This window comes from Trichechus manatus, unplaced genomic scaffold, assembly GCF_000243295.1.
Source record: "Trichechus manatus latirostris isolate Lorelei unplaced genomic scaffold, TriManLat1.0 scaffold00184, whole genome shotgun sequence".
In the NCBI taxonomy this organism is placed as follows: Eukaryota; Metazoa; Chordata; class Mammalia; order Sirenia; family Trichechidae; genus Trichechus; species Trichechus manatus.
The window spans coordinates 2,377,378-2,404,714 of record NW_004444120.1 but is presented as its reverse complement, the minus strand read 5'-3'; positions in this window follow the sequence as shown (position 1 = coordinate 2,404,714).

Genomic DNA, 27,337 nt, shown 5'->3' with positions numbered 1-27,337 from the left:
TCCATTGCCTCAATTCTGCTCCTGTGACTTTCTATTGAGTTGTCTAATTCTGAAATTGTATTATTAATCTTCTGGATTTCTGTTTGCTGTTTCTCTATGGATTCTTGCAGCCTGTTAAACTTGTCATTATGTTCTTCTCTAGGTCTTCTTAAGTTCCTCTATTGCTAGGTCTGCATTTTGCCAGATCTCCTTCCTGATCTCTTGAAGAGTTTTGTGTATTGATCTTTTGTATTCTGCCTCCAGTAAGTCCAAGAAATTCTCTTCCTCTTGAAAATTCCTTCATTCTTTATTTTGGGAGCTTGCTGAAGCCATCATGGTCTGCCTCTTTATGCAGTTTGATATTGACTGTTGTCTCTGAGCCATCAATAAGTTATTATATGTATTTATTTTATGCTTGCTTACTGTGTTCTAGCTTCCTGTTTTGTTTTGTTTTGATATGCCCAGATAGGCTGCTTGTGGGAGCTAGTCCAATCACCGGCATCCCTGAAGCTCCAACATCCTGCCACCAGGTGGCCAGAACTGCCACTAAGTATGTGAGCCCAGGAGTCTGCCCATCCTCTTGTATGGATTCCGCTCAGGTGTCCAGGTAGTCGGCCACGAAGTGTGTGATGCAGGCTCTCACCTACAGTCCTAGAGAGGCATGGGTGATTGGTATAGGCATAGGCATCCAGCTGCAGCATGGGGTCACACACTGAGCAAGGCAGGGGGCCAACGGCTGCCCCCGAGTGTCTGGGAGGAAAGCATGTCCCTTTTCCTTAGGGCACTTAGGTGGGTGGGTTTTGCAACCAGACTATGGGCACCCAGTGCTGTTGGTTGTAGGGACTGGGGGGCACCACTTATTCTTGGGCCCCTGTTGCAGGTAGCAAGGTGGCTTGGGTGGAGCCACCAGTCCTCAAGCCCCTGATGTGGGTAGGTAAAGACCCTGCTTAATAGGCAGAGCAGTGTCAAATGTCATGAACCTGCCACTTCACAGCTGAAGCAGTTGAAGTTAGACTTCAGGTATATACCCTGTTGTACTGTAGTAATGAGGGCCTATGCTGTTGAAATGGGCCCACACAAGTCTATGCAGGAGAAAAGGCACTCAAAGTCCATGGATCCCTTATGCCTGTGCCTAGGCAAAGGAGCTGTGCCTACCTTGAGTTCCTGGCTTAGGGGAGCCAGCAGATTATTTTTTCTCATTTGTTAATTTGTTCACTGTCCAAGGCTGGGAGAATGTCTCAGGGTGCATGACAGGTCCTCCTTCCAGCCCAGGGTACTCAGCAATTGCTGAAGCTGGTCCTGGACCCAGTGCAGAGCAGGGAGTGGGGAGGTAAATGGGAGAGAGGTTTTTCCCAAAGTGGGGTGTTTTTGATCTGGCAGTAGGCCAGAAGCAAGTATTTATCTTTCGCCGTTCGATGGCTGATTCCCGCTGGTTCTGGATGGCCAAGTAGACTCTCTGCTGCTGGGTCTCTCCCAGTATGGAAAACGCCTCCTGAGTGCCACTACTTGCCTGCCTTGGTGTGCACTACGAGCTGATCTGGACTGAATGGGTCAGGCTCTTGCCGGCTCAGGTCTGGCAACTCCTCACTGCTTCCGAACTGTCTCTCCCTCCCCCTGCCACTCAGTCCAATTCCTTAACTTTGCCTTTGATGTTCAGGGCTCCTAGATTGTTATATATAATTGATTCACTTGTTTTTTCAGGTCTTTGTTGTAAGAGGGACCACCGGAAGCATCTGACTGCTCCACCACCTTGGCCCCACCTCCCACCAGGCAAATTCTTGTTACTGAAGATATACCCCCTGTTGCTGTTGAGTCGATTCCAACTCATAGCAACCCTATAGGACAAAGTAGAACTGCCCTATAGAGTTTCCAAGGAAAACCTGGTGGATTCGAACTGTTGACCTTTTGGTTAGCAGCCGTAGCACTTAACCACTAGGCCACCAGGGTTTCCACTGAAGAAATAGCAGTGATAAAATCTCACAAAAACCCTTTCCCTTGTGGTGCTTAAGGTCTGGTGAGGGGAACCAGACAAAAAACAAACAAACATGTAAAATATATAGTGTTGGTATTGGGTGCTCTTGAGTCTATTCCAAGTCATAGTGATCCTAAATGACAGAATAGAACTGCCTGCATAGGGTTTCCTAGGCTGTAATCTTTACGGGAGCAGATAGCTGGGTCTTCCTCCCACAGAGCTTTGGGTAAGTTCAAATAGCCAACCTTTCAGTTGATTGAAGCCAAGCTCTTAGTATTTGCACCACCTGCGATCCTTAAATATATTGTGTGTCAAATGGTAATTAATGCTCTGAAGAAAAGTGACACAGTAGAGTCCAGGGGGAGGTATTGCTTTTATAGAGAGAATGGTTAGGGAGGCCTCCCTGAGAGGGTTGCACGTGAACAGAGAGTGAGCCATGAAGGCTTCTGGAGAAGAACTTCTATGCTGAAGGAACTGCCAGGGCAAAGGCTCTGTGGAAGGAATATGCAGGAGAAACAGCAGGAGCAGAGGCAGAGAGGGGAGGAACAGTACCTGTAATATTTTCCCTCTTTCCATTTTCCATCACTGTCTTCTAAGAGAGGCTCTCCACACAGCAGACAGAAGCAATATGATCAGTGCCAGTGGCTCGGAGGAGTCAAACCCTGGACCCCTTTCTCTGCATCCTGGTCAGTAGAAGGCATACTAGCTCTGGTCAGGTAATTTAATGAGGGACCTTTTTTTTTTTTAAGCCCTCATTTAGCAGTTTATGGTACTGTTAGCATACCATTTGCTTGGCTACTTAGCTTTCTCTAGCTACATCATTTCAGCATCCCGTCCCTGGGACTGATATCCAGGTGCACAGTACCTGGACACACAGAAAGCAGGATACAGAAATCAGATAATAGAGATACCAAAGGGAGTGGCATAACCTACTGCAGCCTACTGTGTAGTGAGCATATCTATGTAAACTTAAGAGTATGGAGTGGCTGTAGCTGACAGAAGGGTGACCACGTCAGCAACGACCAGTCTGTTGGACACATGCTGCTGCTGATTCCCTATGCTGACATCTCCCAGGGGCTACATTTTGGGTTCCCCCTTTAGCTTATGAGGGAAGAGCTTATAGGTGGCTTGCCCTGCCCTTGTTTCTCAGGTCCTTTGCCTTGTCTGGGTATATCTTCATTCCCAACCTCCATGCTGATGGTTTTGGTGCAAAACCATACATCACTGCCTGTAAAGGTCCAGTCTGCACAAAGCTGAAAGTTCTCTTCAGAGCTCTGTATTACTGGTTCAGTCTGGCTGGCGTCTCTAAGTTGGAGCTTACAGAAACTGCTGGCTGGACTGCAGATAGCCCTGCTTTAAGTTGAAGATACACATTGTCCTTTAGTTTTAGGGATTCTCATCTACCTGTCAACATAGAACTCACCTTTGTGTTTCTATCTTACTGTAGCATCTAGATTGACTTTCCTGCCAGAATTTCTCAACTCGCCAGGAATTTTGCTCTGATGCAAAAGTAAGCCTCAGGCATTTTCATGTTTGTCTTCATATCAGCCATAGTCAAAATAACCATGGAGATGGGACGCCATGTACTTGTGTTATATAATCCTCACCATGCCAAGGGATGGGAGTAGTTATTGGCATTTTAGAGATGAGAACTTGTTAACAGCCATGCAATATTCTGTGAGTCTGTGTATTGAACGATTATGCTTAAGGGTTAGTGGAGATAAGAAAAGCAAATATTCACTGAGTACTTGCTGTGCACCAGATGGCGGGTTAGGTGCTTTCCATTCTCAGGTTTGATCTCCCGATAACACCATGAGGTAGGTATTATTATTCTTATGTCCACAGTGGAGGAAACAAAGGCTCAGAGAGGTCAAGGAACTTTTCCTAGGTTACACAGCTAGTTGGCAACAGAATGGGGTTCAGGCTCAGGTCTGATTCCACAGGTCATGCGTTTTCCATAACACCCACTGCTCCTGAATCTGGAGGAGGAAGAAACCTCACAGTGTGGGAGGAACTGAAATGCCAGGTTGATGTAAAAAACAGAGTCCTGGAGCCTTTGAGTAAATGCTGACCTTAGTAACGAGGCTGCTGCTTGTGGAGCGTGCCAACAGCCCACTGAGGAGCTCATTCCCCAGGCAGGAAAGGCAGTTCTGGATGCAGAAAAGGACTGTAATAAAATAGTGAAAAATAAAGCAACATGGGAGTTCGTGAGCAAGGTCATTTGCTCAAACATTAGGGTTATTTCGTCTCACCTAACTGACCCCCCAGTGACGTGATAAATCTGATCTGATATGTAGCTGTTCACCTGGTAGCAAACCACAGGCCCTCCTCTCCTCCTGGCTCTCGTGCTATAACTTATGTTTCTCCTCAGCTTAACTTATTCTTCTCCCATGTACATAAACAAGCCAGAATTTTCTCATTCTGAGAAATGCCCTCCCTTAATCCTGCGTCCACTATTAGCTACAATCAGAACTCTTTTAACCATCAAAGGCAAATCTCTGGAAAAAGTGGCTGACACTACTTAATATATCAAAAACTACATTGCCTTATAGTTGATTCCAACTCATAGCGACGTTTTAATACAGAGTAGAACTGCCCATAGGGTTTCCAAGGCTGTAATCTTTACGGAAGCAGACTGCCACATCTTTCTCCTGTGGAGCAGCTGGTGGGTTAGCAACTGAGCGCTTAACTACTGCACCACCAGGGCTCCCTACTTAACATAGCTAACATTTATTGAAAGCTAATTATGTGCCACGTCCTGGGCCAAGTGGCTTACATTATTTTTCTCATTTATTTTCTTACAGCTACCTGGTTGGTAAACTAAGACTTGGTTTAAATAACTTACCAAGGCCACACAAGCAGGAAATGGCAGAGTGAGAATTCAAACCCAGATCTTCTGAAAATGGAAGTGGTGTAAGGGCAAGATTTTTTATCTTTTTTTTTTTGTTCACTGATATATCCCTAGGACTTAGACAAATGCCCAAAACATAGTGGGTGTTCAATCAATATTAGTTGAATGAATGAATCTATCACCAGAGTCTGCCCTTAATCACAATGCTGGGCTGCCCACTCTTGTAGCCTGACTTCCCTCTGCACTTCTCTACCCTTTGCCCCACCCCTGAACCTGCTCTGAGCCAACTGATGACCGACCACCTTCCAGGCTTCCTCTAGGTTATTTGACACTCGACAATTCCTCGCCTAATTTCTTATGTGTTATCCATAATGGCAATCACTCCCAGTTCTCCTCCTACCTCTCTAGCTGATCCTTTCAGGATTTGGTGTGTGTGTGTTTAAATGAGTTCTTCCTCTTCAGCCCACCTCTTATACATTGGTAGGCTCTGCCTTTGGTCCTCTTGTTTTTACTGCACGCAAACTCATTCACACCTAAAACTTCAACTGCCAACTAGAACCTAGCTTCCAAATCTATACCTGCACCCAGACCCACGTCCAAGTTCCAGAATAATTTTCTACCTGCCTGTGTATGCTGCACCCAGAGGTCTCATGTTGCCTTAAGTGTGCAACCTCCCTAAAACACAACTTATTATTTTGTCCCCCATTCCTGCTTTTTCTCCAGCAGCCCCTATCTTGGTAAAGGCACTACCATCCACCTGGCCACCCAAAACAGAATCTGGGCATCACTGCCCACACCCAATAACCACTCACTCCTGTCTACTCTACTGCCTAAATAGCTCTAAAATCTCCCCTGCCCACTTCCAGTCTTGCTGCCCCATTTCACCATCAATCCCCACACACCTTGGGTGTTATCTTTCCAAAACACTTGTGCCTTCAACTGCTAAACATTCTTTAATAGCTCTCTATCAAATACAGAATAAAGTCCAAACTCCTTGGAGATCATAAAAATAACTTCATACTCAACCCCCCGTCCACTTTCCCTACCTCATGTTCCGTTAATCTCCCACAGGCATCATACAGTTCACAATAGCTGCACTTTATTGAACATACCATGATCTATCTTTCATACATGTTTTCCATCTAATTGGAACATCACCCCCTCCCAACAGCCCGCTCCATATAGTTGATAAAATCCTTATCACTCATCAAGACAGTTCCAACACCATTGCTCTGTGAAGTCTTCCCTGACCCCTTCTCCTTCAGGCACAATTAAGTGTCTTCTCCTCCCTTTGTCCTCCTACTGTGCCTGGGGCATTGTCTTTGCGCTGGCTGTAACACTGAATTGCAAAGGGACCAGATATCTCTGTATCACTAGGTCCCATCACGAAAACTAAACACAGTGATAGCTTTCACTTTTAATAAATCTTTTCCAAATCAATGAGTTGGCAAGTTAGTAACTAAGTGAAGGAATGAATGAGGAAAACTGAATTCAGGGCTCTACCCCCAGAAAAGTTACTCAATCAGTTTGATATAAATGAGAAAGGATCCTTTGATAGGAGAGGATTTGACTCAAAGACAGTTGACTTCTCTGAGCTTAATTATATTTCTTTTTCAATTAGAATTGTTTTAACTAATCTTCAAGCAATTCTGTAGCTGGGTTACTTGTAACTCAGAAGGGAATATGTCATTTAACTTATGCTCAACACTGTGTAATTAAACAGCAGCTTCAGTGCATGCTATTTCCCACGTATACCAGTTAGGATACTTCTTTCTTAAAGAAATGAAATTTAGACCAATGGCTTGGGAGAACTGGGGAAGGATTTTGAGTCATTCTTCCATTCTAGGAAGGAGAGGCAGCAAAATGCAGGGGTTAGAGCAGTATTATTTCAGCCTGTGTGTTGCAATTCAAGAGTAGATGGTGAAATCAATTTAGCGAGTCCCAACTGGCATTCTTTAATGAAATAAAATAGAATAAAATCAAACAAAATACCAAAGTGTGTTTCACATAGTAAAAGTAAGGATTAGTTTGTGAAATTCTTTTCAGGTATGTGTGTATGTTTTTGTGAGTTATAATATGTATTTCTTGCTATGGTTCACCGTCAAAAAAGTTAGAGAACACTAGTTAAGATTATGAACTCTATTGATTATCAGCTCTGCTGTCCCTGTATGACTTTGGACAATTTGTTAATCTTCATTTTTTTTTCTTGTATAAAATGGGAATTAAAAAACAAAAAACACTTCTTAGCATTATAAGGATTAAATGAGTTAAAATATGTAAAATACTTAAAACAGTGCTTGTCACAGAGTAACCACTATATGAGTTTTAGTGTTATTAGGGTCTGTAATGATGAACTGTAGTGAACTTGAACTAGTAACCTCATAAAGAAGAGAGAATAGATTTGATGGGATGCTGGTTCACAGGTATGAGTCCAACGTGAGAAATATAAGGTAATGCTCTTAATTTGTTTAGTCATTCATTCAATTCAACACATGTTTGTTGAGCATCTACCACAGAGTCCCTGATCTTAGTAGATGAGATTCTATATTTACTGCACACCTACTGGCAGGAAGGCATGAGGCCAAGCCTGGACCAGAATACCAAGTTGTAGTGTTATGGCCCTTACCCTTCAGCACTTAATAATACCTAGCAGAGTAGCTAAGACACAAGAACAAATGTTTCGTTATAAGGCAAGATATAATAAATGCTGTAGGAAGGTATAAATAATGCCACAAGAGAAAAAGAAAATAACTTCTGGCTAAAGACATCAGTGGAGGGAAAGTGGTAACAAAGGAGGTTCCATTTGAGAAAGAACTTAAAGAATGGGTACTATTTAAATGACAGAAGACAGAAGAAAAATATACTAGGCAAGAAAAGGATACCATCGAGAGATATGCAGATGGGAGACTGCAATGCTTATTTAAAGAAGGAGCATGGAGTCTATCATGAGGACTGTAAGAGGTAAGATTGGAAATAGAATGGTTTCATACCTTTGACTTTGTTATCACCAGTAACTGCATCTTCTGAATCTCATTTTCCAGCATCTGAGCACCTTCTCCCATCCTTCCAGTTCAACTTCTCTTGTTCTACTACTACTACTCCAGCAGTGTTTTGACCTCAAGTAGTCTTCCCATCCATTGGACTTTCCACCTCTCCCACTCTCCATTACTCCCTCCGCACATCTTCACTGCCCTACTCATGTCAGACCATGATAATCATACTCATTCTCTCACAAATGTCCTTAACTTCTTTGCCCTTTTCTCCTCCAAAGAACTTGTCGAGCAAAGCCCAAGCCTTGTCAAACCAATCTGCCTACCGTGTGCCTGGTTCCTAACAGGTAAACCCTGAGGAAAAAATACATACTGTGATGACCGTTTCACCTTATATTCCTGAGCACAAATCTCAAGTGGCACTTAGCATTGATGGGCAATCCTACATCACTTCCATAGTATCTCTGCTCCCTCAATCTCCAAAATTACTATTTCGCACTTTGTCCCTGGAGCCAGTTCAAATAATAGTTTTGTTACTTACTAGTTGCATGAATGCACAAGCATATCTTGGAAATATTTTGGGTTTGGTTCTGGACCACTGCAATAAAGCGAATATGACAATAAAGCGAGCCACATGAAATTTTTGGTTTCCCAGCACGTATAAAAGTTATGTTTACACTCTACTGTAGTCTGTTAAGTGTGCAACAGCATTATGTCTAAAAAAACAATGTACATATCTTAATTAAAAACTCCTTTATTACTAAAAACTGCTAACCATCTGAGCCTTCAGTGAGTCGTAATCTTTTTGTTGATGAAAGGTCTTGCCTCAGTGTTGATGGCTTCTGACTGATCAGGGTTGTAGTGGCTGAAGGTTGGAGTGGCTGTGGCAATTTCTTAAGATAAGACATCAATGATGTTTGCCACATTGATTGACTCTTCCTTTCACAAAAGATTTCTCTATAAATGCGACATTGTTTGATAGCATTTTACCCACGGTAGAACTTCATTCAAAATTAGTCAGTTCTCTCAAACCCTGCTACTGCTTTATCAACTAAGTTTATGTAATATTTTAAATCCATTGTTGTCATTTCAGCAATGTTCACACATCTTCACCAGGAGTAGACTGCATCTCAAGAAACCACTTTCTTTGCTCATCCACAAGCAGCAGCTCCTCATCTGTTAAAGTTTTATCATGAGATTGCAGTAATTCAGTCAAATCTTCAGGCTGCACTTCTAATTCTAGTTCTCTTGATATTTCCACACAGCTGCAGTTACTTCCTCCACTGAAGCCTTGAACCCTTCAAAGTCATCCATGAGGGTTGGAATCAACTTCTTCCAAACTCCTGTTAATGTTGATATTTTGACCTCCTCCCATGACTCATAAATGTTCTTAATGGCATCCAGAATGGTGAATCCTTTCCTGAAGGTTTTCAGTTTACTTTGCCCAGATCCATCCGAGGAATCATTATCTATGGCAGCTATAGCCTTACAAAATGTGTTACTTAAATAATAAGACTTGAAAATGAAATTATTCCTGGATTCATGGGCTTCAGAATGAATACTGTGTTAGTAGGCATGAAAACAATGTTAATCTCCTTGTACATCTCCTTCAGAGCTCTTGGGTGACCAGGTGCATTGTCAATGAGCAGTAATATTTTGAAAGGAATCTTTTTTTCTGAGCAGTAGTTCTCAACAGTGGGCTTCAGATATTCAGTAAACCATGTTGTAAACAGATGTGCTGTCATCCAGGCTTTGTTGTTCCATTTATAGAGCACAGGCAGAGTAGATTTAGCCTAATTCTTAAGGGCCCTAGAATTTTAAGAATGATAATTGAGCATTGGCTTCAACTTAAAGTTACCAGCTGCATTAGTCCCTAACAAGAGAGTCAGCCTGTTCTTTGAAGCTTTGAAGCCAGGCATTGACTTTCCTCTCTAACTATGAAAGTCCTAGATGGCATCTTTTTCCAGTATAAGGCTGTTTCGTCTACACTGAAAATCTGTTGTTTTGTTTAGCCACCTTCGTCAATTAGCTAGATCTTGTGGATAACTTGCTGCTTCACCTTGCACTTTTATGTTATGGAGATGGCTTCTTTCCTTAAACCTCATGAACCAGCCTCTGCTAGTTTCAAATTTTTCTTCTGCAGCTTCCTCACCTCTCTCAGCCTTCAGAGAATTGAAGAGAGAGAGAGCCTTGCTCTGGATTAGGCTTTGGCGTAAGGGAATGTTGTAGCTGGTTCGATCTTCTACCCAGACCACTAAAAAGTTCTCCGTATCAGCAATAAGGCTGTTTCACTTTCTTATCATGTGTGTGTTCATTGAGGTAGCACTTTTAATTTCCTTCAAGAACTTTTCATTTGCATTCACAGCTTGGCTAACTATGTGGTGCAAGAGGCCTAGTTTTTGGCCTATCACGGCTTTCGACATGCCTTCCTCACTGAGCTTAATCATTTCTAGCTTTTGATTTAAAGTAAGAGACTCTTCCTTTCACTTGAACATTTGGAGGCCATTGTAGGGTTATTAATTGGCCTAATTTCAATATTGTCGTGTCTCAGGGAAGCCCAAGGAGAGGGAGAGAGATGGGGAAACAGCAGGTTAGTGGAGCTATCAGAACACACACAACACGTAGGTGCAGTTTGTGGCACCCCAAAACAATTACAATAGTAACATCAAAGATCACTGATCACAGATCACCATAACCAATATAATAATAATGAAAAATCTGAAATAATTGCAGAAATTACCAAAATGTGACACGGAGACATGAAGTGAGCACATGCTGTTGGAAAAATGGCACTGACAGACTTGCTCGACGCAGGGTTGCCACAAAGCTTCAATTTGTGAAAAACACAGTATCTGTGAAGCGCAATAAAAGGAGGTATGCCTGTAATCTCAATGTGCCTCACTTTTCTCATCTGCAAAATAGGGGTATTAATACAACTCACCATATAGAATTGTTGTGAGAATTAAATGAATCAATAGATATAAAGCCTTTGTATACTGGCTGGCATGTAATGACTTATAATATTTGCTATGATTATTGTTCTGTCTCCTTAAAGTCCCTACAACTTTTCCTTTTTCCCTATTCACTCTTAATTAAGGACTTAAGCTCAAACTTCATTGGAAAAGAAAAGCAACTGGACAGAGACTCTATCTGCCTTCCACCAAATCTGTCATCCTTCCAGCATCAGTACCTATGCCCTTCACTCTCCCTTCCTGCTCTTATCCAGAGCTGACTCTTCTCTTGTGCTCTGGATCCATCTGCTCTCACTTTCAAAAACTTCAGTCCTGCAACTGTCCCCTTTCTCACCTGCATCAATTTCTCGCTCCTCTACTGAATCACTCCATTAAGTATACAGGCACACTCTAGCATTGTCTAGCTTTGAAATAAAACAAAAATTTCTCTTGACTACCATAGCCCCACCAACTACTATTTCTCTGCTCACCTTTATAGCAAAACTTCTTGAAAGAATTTCCTAAGGTCACTTTCTCCATTTCCTGTCCTTGCATTCTGTCTTCAACCAACCCCCATTGGGCTGCCAGTCCTACCACTCCATTAAGCCTATGTTTGCCTAAGTCACCAATGACTTCCATGTTGTTTATTCCATTAGTCTCTGTTCTCATATTACTCCCGCTCTCAGTATTCCACACAATTGATCACTTTCTTCATTTGAAAATACTTTCTTTTCTGGCTTCCATGATACCCTACTCTCCTGATAATTCCTCCTTTCTCAATGGTCACTCCTTCACAAATAAGTATGTCAGCTCTTCCTCTTGTGTTCAGTTCAAAATATTGATACGCCAAAGAGCTTGGTCCTAGGCTGTCTTCTCTGCTCTAGTGACACAGTCTTTCTAGCTGACTTTATCCAGTCTCACGGCATTAACTACATTTCATATGCACTTTTTCCTAAATCTTTATCGCTATCCTGAGCTCTTTCCAAATCTAGATGCCAATATTAAAATATTTATATTTATTTATTTCACCTCTTTGCTTGAAAGTTGAATAATCATCTAAAACCTAGCATGGCAGAAAGAGAGCTCCAGACTACCCATTCCCATCACTCTGCTTCTCTTTGAAACTTTGCCACCTCAATAAATAACATCTAGTTGCACATGCCAAAATACTATAAAGTATCCTTGATTTCTCACTATTCCTCACCTGTACATCTAAAGCATCATCAAGTCCTGTTGATTTCATCATCAGAATATGTTCCAAATTAATTTACTTCACTCCATCTATACGCTTCTTACCCCAATACAAGCCAATGTTACTTTTATCATTTTTTGCCCTGCCTGCAGTTTATTCTCCAGTGAACAGCCAAAGTGATTTTTAAATATATAAAATTTGTCACTCCCCTTTTTAAACTCCTCCAATTATTTCCCATCCTTATAGTACTTGGAATAACATATACACTAACTCCTTAGCCTGCCTTACAATTCCCTACATGACCTGGCCCCTGCCTCTCCCTCTAGCCTCACCTGGGTCCACTTTCCCGCTAGCTCATATGCCCTTGCTACGCCAGCTTTATTTTTGTCAGATTTTTCAAGCTATGGCCACCTTTACCCTTGTTTTCTCTGCCTGGAATGCTTTCCTAACAATCATTATGGGGCTGGCTCCTTCATGCCTTTCAGATCTCAGATGAAATACCACCTCAGTGAGGTCTTTGATGACCACTGTCAAGAGTAGGCATTAGTCACTCTGTCATTTTACTTTATTTTAACCTTCTGCATGGCATTTTACTCTCTAATGTATTTATTTTTTAATGTGTATCCTATCCACCCTTCCCAACTAGAAAGTGAGCTCTGTGAAAGCTCGTTTGTCCATTTACTGCTCACTGTACCTTGTATCTACACCTGTGGCTGGCACATTGTAGAGATTCAGCAAATGTCTTGTTGAATGAGAGATGGAGTGGATGGCTTTAAGGCTTCATAATTTAGGCAATGAGGAGCCTTTGATGAAGTCAAAAGGCACTATTCTCCCACTCCCTCAAAACCCCAGTCTCATCTCTGACAGACCATACCCATAGAACTCTAGTCCTTCCATCCTCTTACATGCCCTTCCTTCTATCCACTCAATACTTCTCATCTATTTCAGTTTTCTTCTAATGGTAGTCCCTACCCTCATTCTCTCCCTGATCCAATCCATTCTACACACCACCAACAATCCTCTTAAAATTCTGCTGTCACCATATTGTTTTCCTGCCCCACATCTTCACAGGTTTTCCACAGCTTACACAATGAAGTCCAAAATATTTAGCCTGAGCCAAAGAACCTTCTTCAGTGACTGTGAAAGTTGCCTCTGGATATAGAAAGAGATTCTAAGTGTCTCTGGACCAACCACTGGGGCCCTCTGAAATGAGTCATTTCCCCCTTTCCTTTGCAGCTTGAGTGATTTCTTAGAATGTGTAGCTGAAAATTCAATGCCAAATGTCCCCAGAGTAGTAGCCGCTGCCCCCCAACCCAGAACACCTGAGCAAGGCTCTACAATGACTATCACAACAGATATCTGAGCTGAAGCCAAGAGTACTTTGAGATGATTTTAAGAGCTCCACAAACACAAGACTCTTCTGCAAAGTCTCTGCAAAATCAATTTGGAGATTTTATCAAGACTCCATGATCACCTCCTTTGGAAAGGGCAGTAGCTTTAGTGGTTTTTGATGAGTGGTCTAGTGTATCTACTCTCCTCCTTAAGTTCTCTTGATTCAAATCAGTCTGGATCAATGGTTCTCAATCCTGGATGCACATTAGAATAAGGTGGGGGAGCTTTAAACACTACCAGTGATGGAGCCCCACTGCAGATGGCTTTCATCAAGAAATGATACAGAATTAATTTGCAGGAAAGAAGACTTCAGGGAGGCCTAATTCCTTCTAAACCATCAAGTACAAAAATTAAAAAAAAAAAAATACATGTGTGGTGGGACAGGGGGATGGGGGGATGAGGAGATGGGGAGATGAAGTGGGAAGGGGAAGAGGACTAAGATAATTAGAACAATAGCTACTACTTGAGAGTTAATATATACCAGGTGTCTTAGGCTGGGTTCTCTAAGGAAGTAAAACCAGTAAAGCGTATAAACATATATATATATAGAGAGAGAGAGATTTATATCAAGGAAACAGCTCACGCTATTGTAGATGCTGGAATGTCCCAAGTCGGTGGATCAGGATAGAGGGTTCTCCTGATTCACGTAGCTGCAGGGGCTAACGAACCCAAGATCAGTAGGTTGGAGAGCAGGACTCTTGCTCACAGGCTGTGAAGATCAATGGATCTCAGGATAGGCAGGTAAGCTGCTAGCTCAAGTCCCAAGAACCAAAGGTCAGACAAACAGGAGGCGGCTGTAGGATCCAGGGAGGGCAAAAGCCAGAACATCCACTTGTATTCGGATGCAGGCTACACACCAAGGAAACTCCCTTTCAACTGATTGGCTACTCACAGCAGATCCCATCATGGAGGTGATCACATATAACCACCGAGAATCATGGCCCAGCCAAGTTGACACACAATCTTAACCATCACACCGGGCATAGCTCAAAGTGCACTAACTTACTTACCTTCACTGCAGCCCTATGAGCAATGTATTATTATTATCTCCATTTTATAAAGAATCAGAAGCATAAAAATGAAGGTTAAGTAATTGCCCAAGGTCAGCAAAGTGAAGCTGGTATTTGAACCCCAAAAATCTGACTTCAGATTCCAGTCTTATATACCACTAATAACAGCAGCAACAAGCACTTACTTGGACCTTATTGAGTATCAGGCACTGTCTAAGCATTTTACATGTATGATCACATTTAATCTTAACAACAAACTTGTGAGGTGGGAACTATTATTATATTATCTCCAGCTTGCAGATAAGGAAATTGAAACACAAGCAGGTTAAGTGACTCAACAAAGATTACCAAGAACTCTGCAAGGAATGGGAAATTGGAACATCCTGTGCTGCCTTTACAGGAGCCCTGGTGGTACAGTGGTCAAAGCATTGGATGGCTAACTGAAGGGTCAGTGGTTCTAAACCACCAGTGGATCCGTGGGAGAAAGATGTGGCAGTCTGCTTCTGTAGAGATTTACAGCCTTGGAAACCCTATGGGGTCGCTATGAGTCAGAATGGACTCAATGGCAGTGGCTTTGGTTCTACCTTCTTAGAGTACCACCCTTCAACTACTCTCCTGGAGATCAGACGTGTATTTATGGTATGCCTATTCCCAAGAAAATGCTTGGCAACTTCTTGGAGCTACCACATTTGTTATTTAAAAAAAAAAAAAATCCTGGAAGCCTGTTCATGAAGGCAGTGGGAAGCCCCCTGCAGACAGCTGACTAGTAGTATGTGTGGGAATGAGGGAAGCGAAGCCCTCTTACAGAGGCACTTCCCTAATACGGAATTCTGAGTTTGATCTCTCTGCAAGGAGCTGGGTTACACATGCTTTGTTGCAAAGAATTCCAGGCCACTCCTGTTGTTTCCTGGCCCACCCTCATCCTAGGTGCAGAGTCCTTGCACGCCTTTCAAGCAGGCTGTTGGTAGTGCTCATCACAGCTCCATGAACCTTAGTCAGAATGCCATGTTCTAGTCCAAACCTCTCCCTTTCTCTTGCCCCTCCATTAATATGTACTATCCTGAAATTTCTATTATAAACCTGCTTAAAAGGAAAATTTAATTTTAAAATACCCGTCCTGTGTTTATCAGAAGCCTGCCCTGTCCATCTGTTAAATGCACCCACAGTTGAGTTTTCAGCTGATGCTAATGAATGAATATGCTATTCTTCCCAGATGCCAGAATAGTTCCATTATGACTGTGGTTTGTGGAGGAAAGATGGACATTAATGATGAGAATATCAGGAACCTTGGCCAAGCTGAAAAGTTTGCATTTAAATGTTTAGGCAAGAGGGAGCCATTGTAGGTTTTTGAGTCGAAGAGTGACGTGGGACCTACTTTAGAAAATCAATCTGGCAGTGATATGTAGGATGGATTGGAGCAAGGAAAGGAACAGTTGGTTGGAACGTGGTGCTGTGAAGCCAAGGGCTTGGAAATGTTGGCACAGAACATGTGGATTCATCAGCATAAACCATTCTCGCTGCTAAAAAGCTGGTCAAAGAGCACATCTAACTGATGATGGATTTGTATTAGGAGGACAGCATTTAAAATATGTGTCTACCCTGAGCTGCTTTTATCTTCAAATACCATATTAAGAAAAAGCTTCCATACATCTGTCATTACTGAGTTAGTGGCCTCTTTGGTTCATTAAAGCTTCTATTTTCAGACTTGAATGTCCTAGGCAAGTAACTACATTTCATAAGGATGGGGATGCTACTTCATCTCTCTTTTTGTGACACAGGGTTGGAACCAGGCAGAACTTTCTGCAGGAGAACAATTCTTTTACCACCTTCCCCCTGCTTTGGATCTTCCCTTTCCTCAGTCACTTTACACACCTCTGACTCCAGTCCAGGTAGGAGAGTAGGAGAACCACAGAGTAGGAGAACCACCCTTTCTCTCCCCGCTATCATCCTTCGGCTTCCTGCCATTTTCTCCAGATCAGTTAAGGCATCCACTAAAGGTCATGCCAGGCTGTATTTTGAGCTCTGTCCCTGGCACAAGTGACAGGCAATTTCAGAGCAAAGAACTTTGGATCTTTCCCCACTAGTGGGCCTTTTCCAACCCCTTGGCTAGGTCTTGCTATTATCTACATGTTCTACCATCTAGCTCCCTGAACACAGAGTTAATCATGGTCATGACACAAGAAAAGACCCAGACCCAGGTACGTGTGAATCTGGGTCCTGTGTTTCCCCATATTCTTCCCATCCTCATCCAAATAAAGGTAGGAAGACCTCAACCAAACCCTGCCGAATTGTGGCACCAGTGCATTGGTATAGAAAATGTGACATACAATCAAGAGTTTAGGAAACAGGTTTTTTTTTTTTTTTTTTTTTTAAATGATTCAGGGGAAAAAAATGCTGACTCACTCTCAGACCATTCTCTCCTCCACTGCTACCCCAGGAGCAACAAACTGACTTTTGAACTTACCCCTCTGCCAATTGCTACCCACAAGCAGGGCTTTGAGCTTTACCGCTTCCTTCACTCTTCTGCCCGTCTCTCTCTTTTCCTCATGTTTTTCCCTGTTGACTATCATTCTGTCTCTCTTCCTTTCTTTAACTTCTTCTCCTCACTCCTTAATGAAACAAAACAAAGCAAAACACTCTGCTCCTTTTAGAGTGTTCCCTATTTCTGCAAATGTCAACGTCATTTACTAGGGATCCAGGGAAGAACACTGGAGGTTACTATAGACCAGTGGTTTTCAAACTTCAGTGTGCTTCAGAATCATCTGCAAGGCTTGCTAAAACACAGATTGCTGGATTCCAGCCCCAGCGTTTCTGATTCTGTTACTGATTGAGAAGATCTGAGGTGGAGTCCCAGAATTTGCATTTCTAACAAGTTCCCAGGTGAGGCTGATGCGGCTGGTCCAGCAACTACACTTTGAGACCCACTATTTTAGGAACCTCCTCTCCTACCCTTCTCACGTCTCCTATGAAGCAAATCACTAATCAGGTCCTATTGATTTTTGTCTGAAAATTAGTCTCTATCCTCCCTGCCACCAGTCTCTTAGTTCCGATCTTTGCTATTCTTTCCTGAACTATTACAATCACCTGCAAGCTGGCCTCTCCACCTTCAGTCTTGCCTCTGCTATTTATAGCCACTGCTAGTGAAATGCTCTGTCTAAAACACAGACCAGATCCCATTTGTTCCCTGGTTAAAATCCTTCAGTGGCTCCTATACTATCATCACTCCTAAACTATAAAGTTTAGCTTCTTTAATATGGCATGCAATGCCCCATGTGACTTGGACCTGTCTACTTCTTCATTCTCCCTTCCCAACACTGCCTGTAATAACAAGCGCTAGAAATTCTCAGCACATACCATGTGGTTACTTATGTCCTTGGATGCCGTCACTTTCTCTAGACCACACTTTCTATCTGTACATCTTGGTTATCAGCTCAGACTTCAATCATCCAGGAACCCTTTCTTAAGACCCCATGGTAGACTTGGTGACCCCATGCCATTCTCTCAGGGTTCTCTAGCACATCTCTCCCCTCTCTCAGCACATTACATTGAAATTTTCTGTTTTTGTGTCTTCTTGGGTCAAGAACCTTGTAGTATAGAGTTTTATCTCCAGCACTTAGCTCAATGAATACTTGCTGTACTGAATTTCTTCCCCGAATTTCCTTCTTTCCTTCTCCTTCTAATGGTCCCTGTACTTCTCTTCCCCTCTGCCCACTTACCTCTTGATCTTCCCAGAAGAGATTAAAGATCTTAGAACAGACATAACAGCTGAGTTTCAGTCCACCAGTGGCATCCTCTCCATTACTCTGTGTAGCCTAATTTTCTCATGTATCCTTAAAGAGACAAGACCCCTACATTGCACAAAATCAGCCTTTCACTTCAATAAGCTCCAGGAGCTTTACAGCTTTTGATTCTGGTATCCTAAGTGCCGCCCCTTGAGGTGAGAAGAGGCCAAAAACACATTAAAGTGGCACATTTAAGGGCCAAAACCCAAATCAAATACATTCTTTCTGCTGTGTGGATGGGTCACTGTGGCTGCAGGGACGTTTGGCTCTGCAGAGTTCTGTATTTTGAGTGTTTCGTTTCTAAACTTAGATGAAGTCAAGCTCATATGTGCTGTTTCATGAGCTTCTGTCCTTAAAGAGGTGGAGTAGAGATAATAATCAGGCACAAACCCTAATGACAAAATGATTGAACATTACTCCCCTACTCTAGTTCTTTTTGTTTTAACTTTCTGGATAGGAAATTAGCATGCTCAAAAAAAGATGCCCATAACTTCTTTGCCATATATATGGTGTTAATCGATGAAAACTTTGATGCTAAAAATGTGAATGGGAGAAATTGATGAGATTGGATGGAGGCTAATGTAATATGTGGCATTACATTTTTTAAATATGCAAGATGAATAAACTTGGAAAATTAATAAAAAAAAGACAGTGTTCCATTGAATTATTTTATGTACTCAATATACACTGTGCACATACTCCTATAGGCATATGCAAATGCATAAACCTTGCATAATAATAGTAGACTGGGGGATGTGAAGTGCTTAAGGGATATAAAATATAATTATTTTCATTATTATTATTGCAAACTTGTACACACTTTACTGGAATCATTATTTTCTTGGAGATATTTGCTGAGTTTGGCAATTTTCCTCTATTATTAGGAATTTCTCTATGTCAGGCAGCAGGGCCTCTGGAGGAGAGAATGGTAAGTAATCAGACAACTGATTGGAAAAGAATCCTATTTATTATCAGAGCTTCTCTAGCCTGTCAGCTGAATCTTTTGGCCACGAATTGCATAAACCCCCTGCCCTACACCTTACATTTCTGAGACATAGTCACTGTTTTCTCCACTGGATCATAGATATTGGGAGAATAACAAGTGAAGATACTCGAGGATTTTTGCTAGCATAAACTGCCTTGATTTAGAGGGATCAGATATAAGGAAATCTCTGGGTTCTTTGTTCTGACAACTTACTCAGGAGCAGCTGTGGTTCTGGCCTTGAAATGTTGACGGAAACTCAAGGTGTGTCATGGTGGCTTGCTTTACCAGTAAAGCATTTTTTTCCTAGCATTCTTTCAAGAGAACCATTAATTGGATCCTCATGATCCTGTTCAACCAACAGCTTCTTGAGTGGTTCTTGGCCGTTGTTCTTTTTGGACCCTTTAGAGTTAATCATGATTTCCTTTTCTAATGGGCGAGCCTGGAGTCCTGCTACTCTCTTGGTTTATGATAGTCTCGCTTTCTAATTCTAGATGTGCAAACATGAATAGGAAATGTCCAGCCAGACATTTAGAGTTGTCTGGTTTATAAACTATTGATCCAAGTAACTAGAGTTTCTATAGATGTAGATGACAAGGAGCTTAAGCCAACCACACCTAACCACTTGGCAAGGGTTTCTAAGCAATGGGGTATATGTATTTTCATTAATGAATATGTTACAAATAAAAACATTTGGGTTGACCTAGTTGAAACTTGGCAGATACGATCGTCCAAAACTCAGTGAGGGGATATTAAGAAATGCTGAAGTTAATAAAGGAGTTTTAAATTTCTTAATTCAAAACTTTTTTTATTAACTTTATTGGTTTTTAATTTGTTTCCTTTTAAAATTAATTCTATTGAGTTGAAAAGCCTGAATTAAGGTTTCCTGTATATTGGGGTAGGTCACCCTCACCAAATTGCAGACACACAGGTCAGGCTGCAATTGGTAGGCCTTTTTGCATGGACTGTAAGATGCACATGAATTGATGTCATTGTGTTCCTAAGAGAAAAGTAGGAGGAGTAATAGCACTTGCTGGAAGCAGCAGTGACCTCAAAAGGTCTGAGGCTGCATGGAGCACAGTAGAACACACAAGGAAAAATCCTTGATTTTTTACTGTTTTACCACTCCCCATAATCCCTTCTCTTTCCTTTCTGATTCCTAAAACAGGGTATATTTCAACAATGATCATAATAACCACAGTTTATGGAGCACTTACTGTTGTGCTACTCATTTTATATGCAATCTCTCATTAAAGCCATACAACAATCCTTTGAGGTGCATACTATTTTAGCCCCATTTTACATAGAATAAAACTGAAGCACAGAGAAGTTGAGTAACTTGCCCAAGATCACACAGCTACTAAGTGGAAGAAGCAAGACTTGAATCCGTGTAGCCTGGCCAAAGAGAAATGAATAAAGCACCACAGTTTTCCTAGCCCTATTGCAGTTATCTCTCTTAGCTGATGGGAAATAGAGAAATTTGGGTTCTCAAGACGGTACTAAATGGTAGAACTGGTCATGTTAGCAGGCCCTGGGGGCCATAAGTAATGTGTCTGCCACTCCATGCTCAGAAAACATATTTCTATTAGATGTGGTAGTCTACAAGATGGCCACCAATGAGCCCTACCTTCTGGTATTCACAGATTTGTGTAGTCCCTGTCGTTTGTACCAGGGTTGACCAGTGTGACCGAAAGCAAAAGGCAGAAGTAATGGTATATCACTTACAAGATTAGGTTGTAAAGAACTGTGGTGGCTCTCTGGCAAGTGCCCTCTCAGCTCACATGCTCTGGGGAAAGCTGCCATGCCATAAGGATGCTCAGGCAGCCTATGGAGTTACCCACGTGGTGAGCAACGGAAGTTTCTGACCAATAGCTAGCAAGGAAGCACACCCTTCGTGAGTATCATTTTATGTCTTATAGTCCAGTCTCATTTTTGTCTGAAGAGTTGGCCTCAGGAATCGTTTTAGTTTTGGGCTAACAGAGAGTCTCGGGGGCTATGTCTTCCAGGGTCCCTTCAGTCTCAGTCAAACCATTAAGTCTGGTCTTTTTACTAGAATTTGAGTTCTGCAGCCCACTTTTATCCTGCTCCATCAGGGACTCTCTGTTGTGTTGCCTGTCAGGGCGGTCATTGGTGGTAGCCAGGCACCAACTAGTTCTGGTCTCAGGCTGATGCAGTCTCTGGTTTATGTGGCCCTTTCTGTCTCTTGGGCTAATAGTTTCCTTGTGTCTCTGGTGTTCTTCATTCTCCTTTACTCCAGGTGGGTTGGGACAAATTGATGCATCTTAGATGGCCACTCGCTAGCTTTTAAGACCCCAGACGCCACTCCCCAAAGTGGGATGCATAACATTTTCTTAATACACTTTGTTATACCAGTCAACCTAGATGTCCCCTGAAACCATAGTCCCCAGACCCCTGCCCCTGCTACTCTGTCCCTTGAAGTGTTTGATTGTATTCAGGAAACTTCTTAGCTTTTGGTTTAGTCCAGTTGTGCTGACTTCTCCTGTATTATGTGTTATCCTTCCCTTCACCTAAGATAATTCTTGTCTACTATCTAGTTAGTGAATAACCCTCTCCCTCCCTCCCCACCCTCGTAACCATCAAAGAATGTTGTCTTCTGTGTTTAAACTTTTTTTGAGTTCTTATAATAGTGGTCTTATACAATATTTGTCCTTTTGTGACTGATTAATTTCACTCAGCATAATGCCCTCCAGATTCATCCATGTTGTGAGATGTTTCATGGATTCATCCTTGTTCTTTATCGTTGCATAGTATTCCACTGAGTGAATATACCATAATTTGTTTATCCATTCGTCCATTGATAGGCACACAGGTTGTTTCCATCTTTTTGCTATTGTGAACAGTGCTGCAATGAACATGGGTGTGCATGTATCTATTCATGTGACGGCTCTTATTTATCTAGGATATATTCCAAAGAGTGGGATGGCTGGATCGTATGGTACTTCTATTTCTAAGTATTTTTAAGGAAGTGCCAAGTTGATTTTCAAAGTGGTTGTACCATTTTATATTCCCACCAACAGTGTATAAGTGTTCCAGTCTCTTCACACCCTCTCCAACATTGATTATTTGTGTTTTTTGGATTAATGCTAGCCTTGTTGGGGTGAGATGGTATCCATTGTAGTTTTGATTTGCATTTCTCTAATGGCTAATGATCTCGAGCATTCCTTATGTGTCTGTTAGCTGCCTGAGTGTCTTCTTTGGTGAAGTGCTGGTTCATATCCTTTGCCCATTTTTTAGTTGGGTTATTTGTATTTTTGTTGTTGAGGTTTTGCAGTATCTTGTAGATTTTAGAGATTAGACCCTGATCGGATTTGTTGTAGCCAAAATTTTTTTCCCAGTCTGTAGGTTGTCTTTTTACTCTTTTAGTGAAGTCTTTCTATCGAGTTGTCTAATTCTGAAATTTATTATTAATCTTCTAGATTTCTCTTTGCTGTCTCTCTGTGGATTTTTGCAGCCTGTTGAATTTGTCATTATGCTCTTCTATAATCTTCTTAAGTTCCTCTGTTGCTTTTTCTGTGTGTTCCTTGGCTTGTTCTGCATTTTGAATGATCTTCTTCCTGATCTCTTGAAGATTTCTGTATATTAATCTTTTGTATTCTACCTCCGGTAATTCCAAGTAGTTGTCTTCCTCTGGAAAATTTCTTGCTTCTTTGTTTTGGGAGCTTGCTGAAGCTATCATGGTCTGCCTCTTTATGTGATTCAATATTGACTATTATCTCCGAGCCATCAGTAAGTTTTTATATTTATTTATTTTATGTTTGCTTACTGTGTTCTAGCTTCTTGTTTTGTCTTGTTTTGATATGCTCTAATTGGCTGCTCATATGAGCTAGCTTGATTGTTGGTGCCTTTGAAGCTCTAACATCCTGTCACCAGTGGTTAGATCTGTTACCAGGTATGTGAGCCCAGGAGTCTGTTTACTTTTTTTGTATGGATTCAACTCAGGTGTCCAGGTAGTTGGTTACCAACTGTGTGGTGCAGGCTCTCACCTACAGTTCTAGATGGGCAGGGGTGATTGGTGTAGGCACAGGTATCTGGCTGCAGTAGGAAGTCACATGCTGAGCAAGGCAGGGGGATGACAGCTGCCCCTGAGTGTCTGGGAGGAAAGCATGTCCCTGTTCCCTAGAGCACGTAGGTGGGTGGGTTTTGCAGCTGGACTATGGGTGCCCAATGCTGTTGACTGTAAGGACTGGGAGGCACCACTTCTTCTTGGACCCCTGTCATGGGCGGCTCAGTGGGATGGGTGGAGCCACCAGTCCTCAGGCCCCTGATGTGGGTAGGTAAGGACCCTGCTTAATGGGCAGAGCAGTGTCAAATGTCATGAACCTGCCACTCCACCATATAACTGAAACAGTTGAAGTTAGACTTCAGGTATATACCCTGTTGAACTGTACTAATGTGCGCCTACACTGTTGAAATGGGCCCACACAGGTCTACACAGGGGTGAAAGGCATTCAAAGTCTGTGGACCCCTTATGCCTGTGCCTAGGCAAAGGAGCTGTGCCTATCCTGAGTTCCCAGCTTAGGGGAGCTGGCAGATTATTTTTTCCTGTTCGTTAATTTGTTCCCTCTCCAAGGCCAGGGGAATGACTTAGGGCACATCATGGGTCCTACTTCCAGCCCAGGTGACTTGGCAGTTGCTGAAGTCGGCTCAGGACCTGGCGCAGAGCGGGGAGCGGGGAGGTAAATGGGGGAGAGCTTTTTCCCAAAGGGGGTGTTTTTTGATCCGTGTGTAGGTTAGACACAGGTACTTATCTTTTGCTGATTGAGTGCTACTTTTCAGTGGTTCTGGAGGCTTGAGTAGACTCTCTGCCACTCAATCTCTCCCGATGTGGAAAACGCATCCCAAGAGCCACTGCTTGCCTCACTGTCTGCGCCAGCTGCAGGGTGCCAGTTCCCACCAGGTCAGGTCTGGCAACACCTTGCTGCTTCTGAACCATCTCTCCCTGCCCCTGCCACTCAGTCCGATTCCTCAACTTTGCCTTTGATGTTCAGGGCTCCTAGACTGTCATATATAATTAATTATTTTTTTCATGTCTTTGTTGTAAGAGGGACCACAGGAAGCTTCTTACTACTCTGCCATCTTGGCCCCGCCTCCTATTTCTCTCTTCTTTCCTTTCAACAGGTTAATACTGCTATCTTCCAGATGCCTATATCTTAGACCATTCCATCAATGGCCTGTTCTTCCAATCTCGCCTTCTGTTTGGCCAGATCTGGGTAAACACACACAAGGCTCCTGGCAGAACAATAACTCCATCATTACCACAACCTCTTATGTAGTGACACTAATGCCTCTGGTGCCAGCAAGCCCCTCCCACACAGAAAGGTGAAATCCTCCATGCTGAGGTAGCATTCAACCAGGAAATGTCTCCCATTTTTTCCAAATCCTTGTATTAGCCTTTCCAGGAGTCCTGGTAGCATAGTGGTTAAGAGCTAGGCTGCTAACCAAAGGGTTGGCAGTTCGGATCCAGCAGCTGCTCCTTGGAAACCCTTTCGGGCAGTTCTACTCTATCTTACTGGGTTGCTATGAGTCAGAATCGACTCACCAGCAAGGGGTTTGGGCAATTTTTTTGTTTGTTTGTTTCCTTTCTGAACAATGCCGAGCTCCTGGCTCCCTCATCTTCTTTTACTCGTTTCCTGATGCATTCAGCACACCATGGCCCCCCTTCCCACAAGGTGTTCTGGATTGAAGCAGAATACTCGCGAGGCTGTGTAGGTTTGAACAGAGCTCATTACAGTCCAGGCACTGAGCAGGGAGCTTGTGAAGGGTCGCCTGGCCCAGCCCAGCTTATGCAGGTTGGCTGCAGCTGTACTGCTGAGAATTCCTTTGCCTGCAGCCTTCTCTCAGCACACTTCCCTCTAAGAGAAGCAGCTGACAGTGGGCTGCTTTTAGAACGGGGTAGGAACCTGAGAGCTGATTTCCAGCCTGGAAGCCTCAGGGAAGCAGGAAGCATTGCCTCTTCCCTTGGGAGGCAATGCACCACTGGATTTCCAGTTTTATTTCTGGTGTTTTGTAATTCCAGGTGAGACTAGGGTGGGAGGACAGCACACAAGCTAAAGATTTGGTTTTCCTTGTTCTATCACTTGTCGTAGGCAGCCCTGGTGGTGCAGTGGTTAAAATGCTTGGCTGCTAACCAAAAGGTTGGCAGTTTGAACCCGCCAGCTGCTCTGTGAGAGAAAGATGTGGCAGTCTGCTTCTGTAAAGATTAACAGCCTTGGAAACCGTATGGGGCAGTTCTACTCTGTCCTATAGGGTTGCTATTAGTCGGAATTGACTCGACGGCAATGGGTTTGGTTTTTTTTTTTTTTTATTTATCAAAATAACCTCATGCTCCTAAAATCCTGGCACCGTTATCTAGTGTCTGCCTCTCTGACTTTGATTGAATGGGGGCTAGAGGAAGGGTGGCTAAAATCTAAGCTCCTTCTATTCATTTGAGAATACTTTTAGTTCCAATGTCAGAGTGGCTGCAAATCCCCACCTAAGGAACCTGGATCTTCTCTGAGGACCAGAGACAGGTCCTGCTCTGTGTCCAGCAGAGGGTCTAGAAGCCATCAGTCTTCACTAAAATCACTCCACATGGAAACTGTTTGTCCACCGAGCACAAGCCAAAGGGACTGAGGCCAGGCTGCCGGAGGGCATGCAACAAGTAGGGAAGGAACATGTATGGATCAAGTTCCTGTAACACTCAATCTCACAGCCTTCCCAATCAGGCCAAGCTGGAAATGTTAAGCTTTTCTGTAGCAATGCAAGAAGGAGACAGTTTTATTTACCTTTTGTGGAAAAAGAAGAAACACCTGAGGGGGGAAGATGAAGATTGCATAGAGACTGAGCCGTTTAGCCTAGGAGAAAGTGGAGCTCAGCAGGAAGCAATCAAGATGCAGAAATACATCGTCAGTCCCTTGGTGTAACTTGTGAGAGTGTATCACTGACTGTGTGAGCTGTAGGTCTCACCACTGGAGCCTGGGAATGCTTGGAAGTGATGGTGAGGCAACCAGGAAAGACACTAGCAGCTTGCCAGGGCTCTGAGCAAATGCCAGCCTTCAGTCGGATTCTGAAGGGCAGACAAAGTTAACCAGTTCCTGTGGCTGAAGAAAGACTTGAAATCTTTTACAGTACAGGGAATAAGAATGGGGGCAGAGTCCAAACCTACACTTCAGGGTGTAGGGCTCATGGAGGAGACTCGCTAGCTACCATCTGGACTAGCAGATGTACTTTACCTGGCCTAAGTATCACCAAGTGGTCAGCATCCTGTTGGGAAAGAACCACGCTAACTCACCTTCCACGTGTGATGGGCTAACGGAGGTTTGTAGACGCCACTCCTTCCTCTCTGGTTTGTTTTCCTCTATAGTCCTTACCATGGACTCTAGATACGGCATAGTGTATATTTCACTTGTTTGTCATCTGCCTGCCCCCACTATAGTGGAAACTCCACAAGGGCAGGTATTTTTGTCCATTTTGTGCCAGCACCTGGCACATAGTGGCTACTCAATAATGTTTATAACGTATGATTGAATGAATGAATAAAGGGTACCTATGATTCTTTACAGGTTTATAATTGTAAAGGAATCCCTGGGTGGTGCAAATGGTTAACATACTTGGCTCCTAGTTGGAAGTTTGGAGACCTGGTGATCTACTTTTGAAAAATCAGCCATTGAAAACTCTATGGAGCACAGTTCTACTCTGACACACATGAGTTGGGATCAACTCAACAGCAACTGGTTCGTTTTTTTTGTTTATAATTGTAAGACACAGAAGTCCCTTTTTTGAGCAAAGTATAGTAAGTATTGCACATACCCTTTTATTGCTTTACCAACTCACTATTATCTGGTGACAATAGGCTGTTTAAAAAAGAAAGAAAAGACAGAAATCCGAATTGTAACTTCATTCACAAGTACTCAAAATAATTAACTAAATTCAGTTTTTCCCTTGAAACTTGGAGAGTCCTTTTGCTTCACATAACATTGCATCTAGGAACATGAGGAACTGGGTATCACTTTGTTGGCTGTATCTTCTCTTCACTTCGCTATAGGGTTGCTATGAGTTGGAATTGACTCTTTGTATAGGTTTTTTATGTCTCTGGTTAGATTTATTCCTAAGTATTTTATCTTCTTGGGGGCTATTGTAAATGGTATTGATTTGGTGATCTCCTCTTCGAGGTTCTCTTTGTTGGTGTAAAGGAATCCAACTGATTTTTGTATGTTTATCTTGTATCCTGAAACTT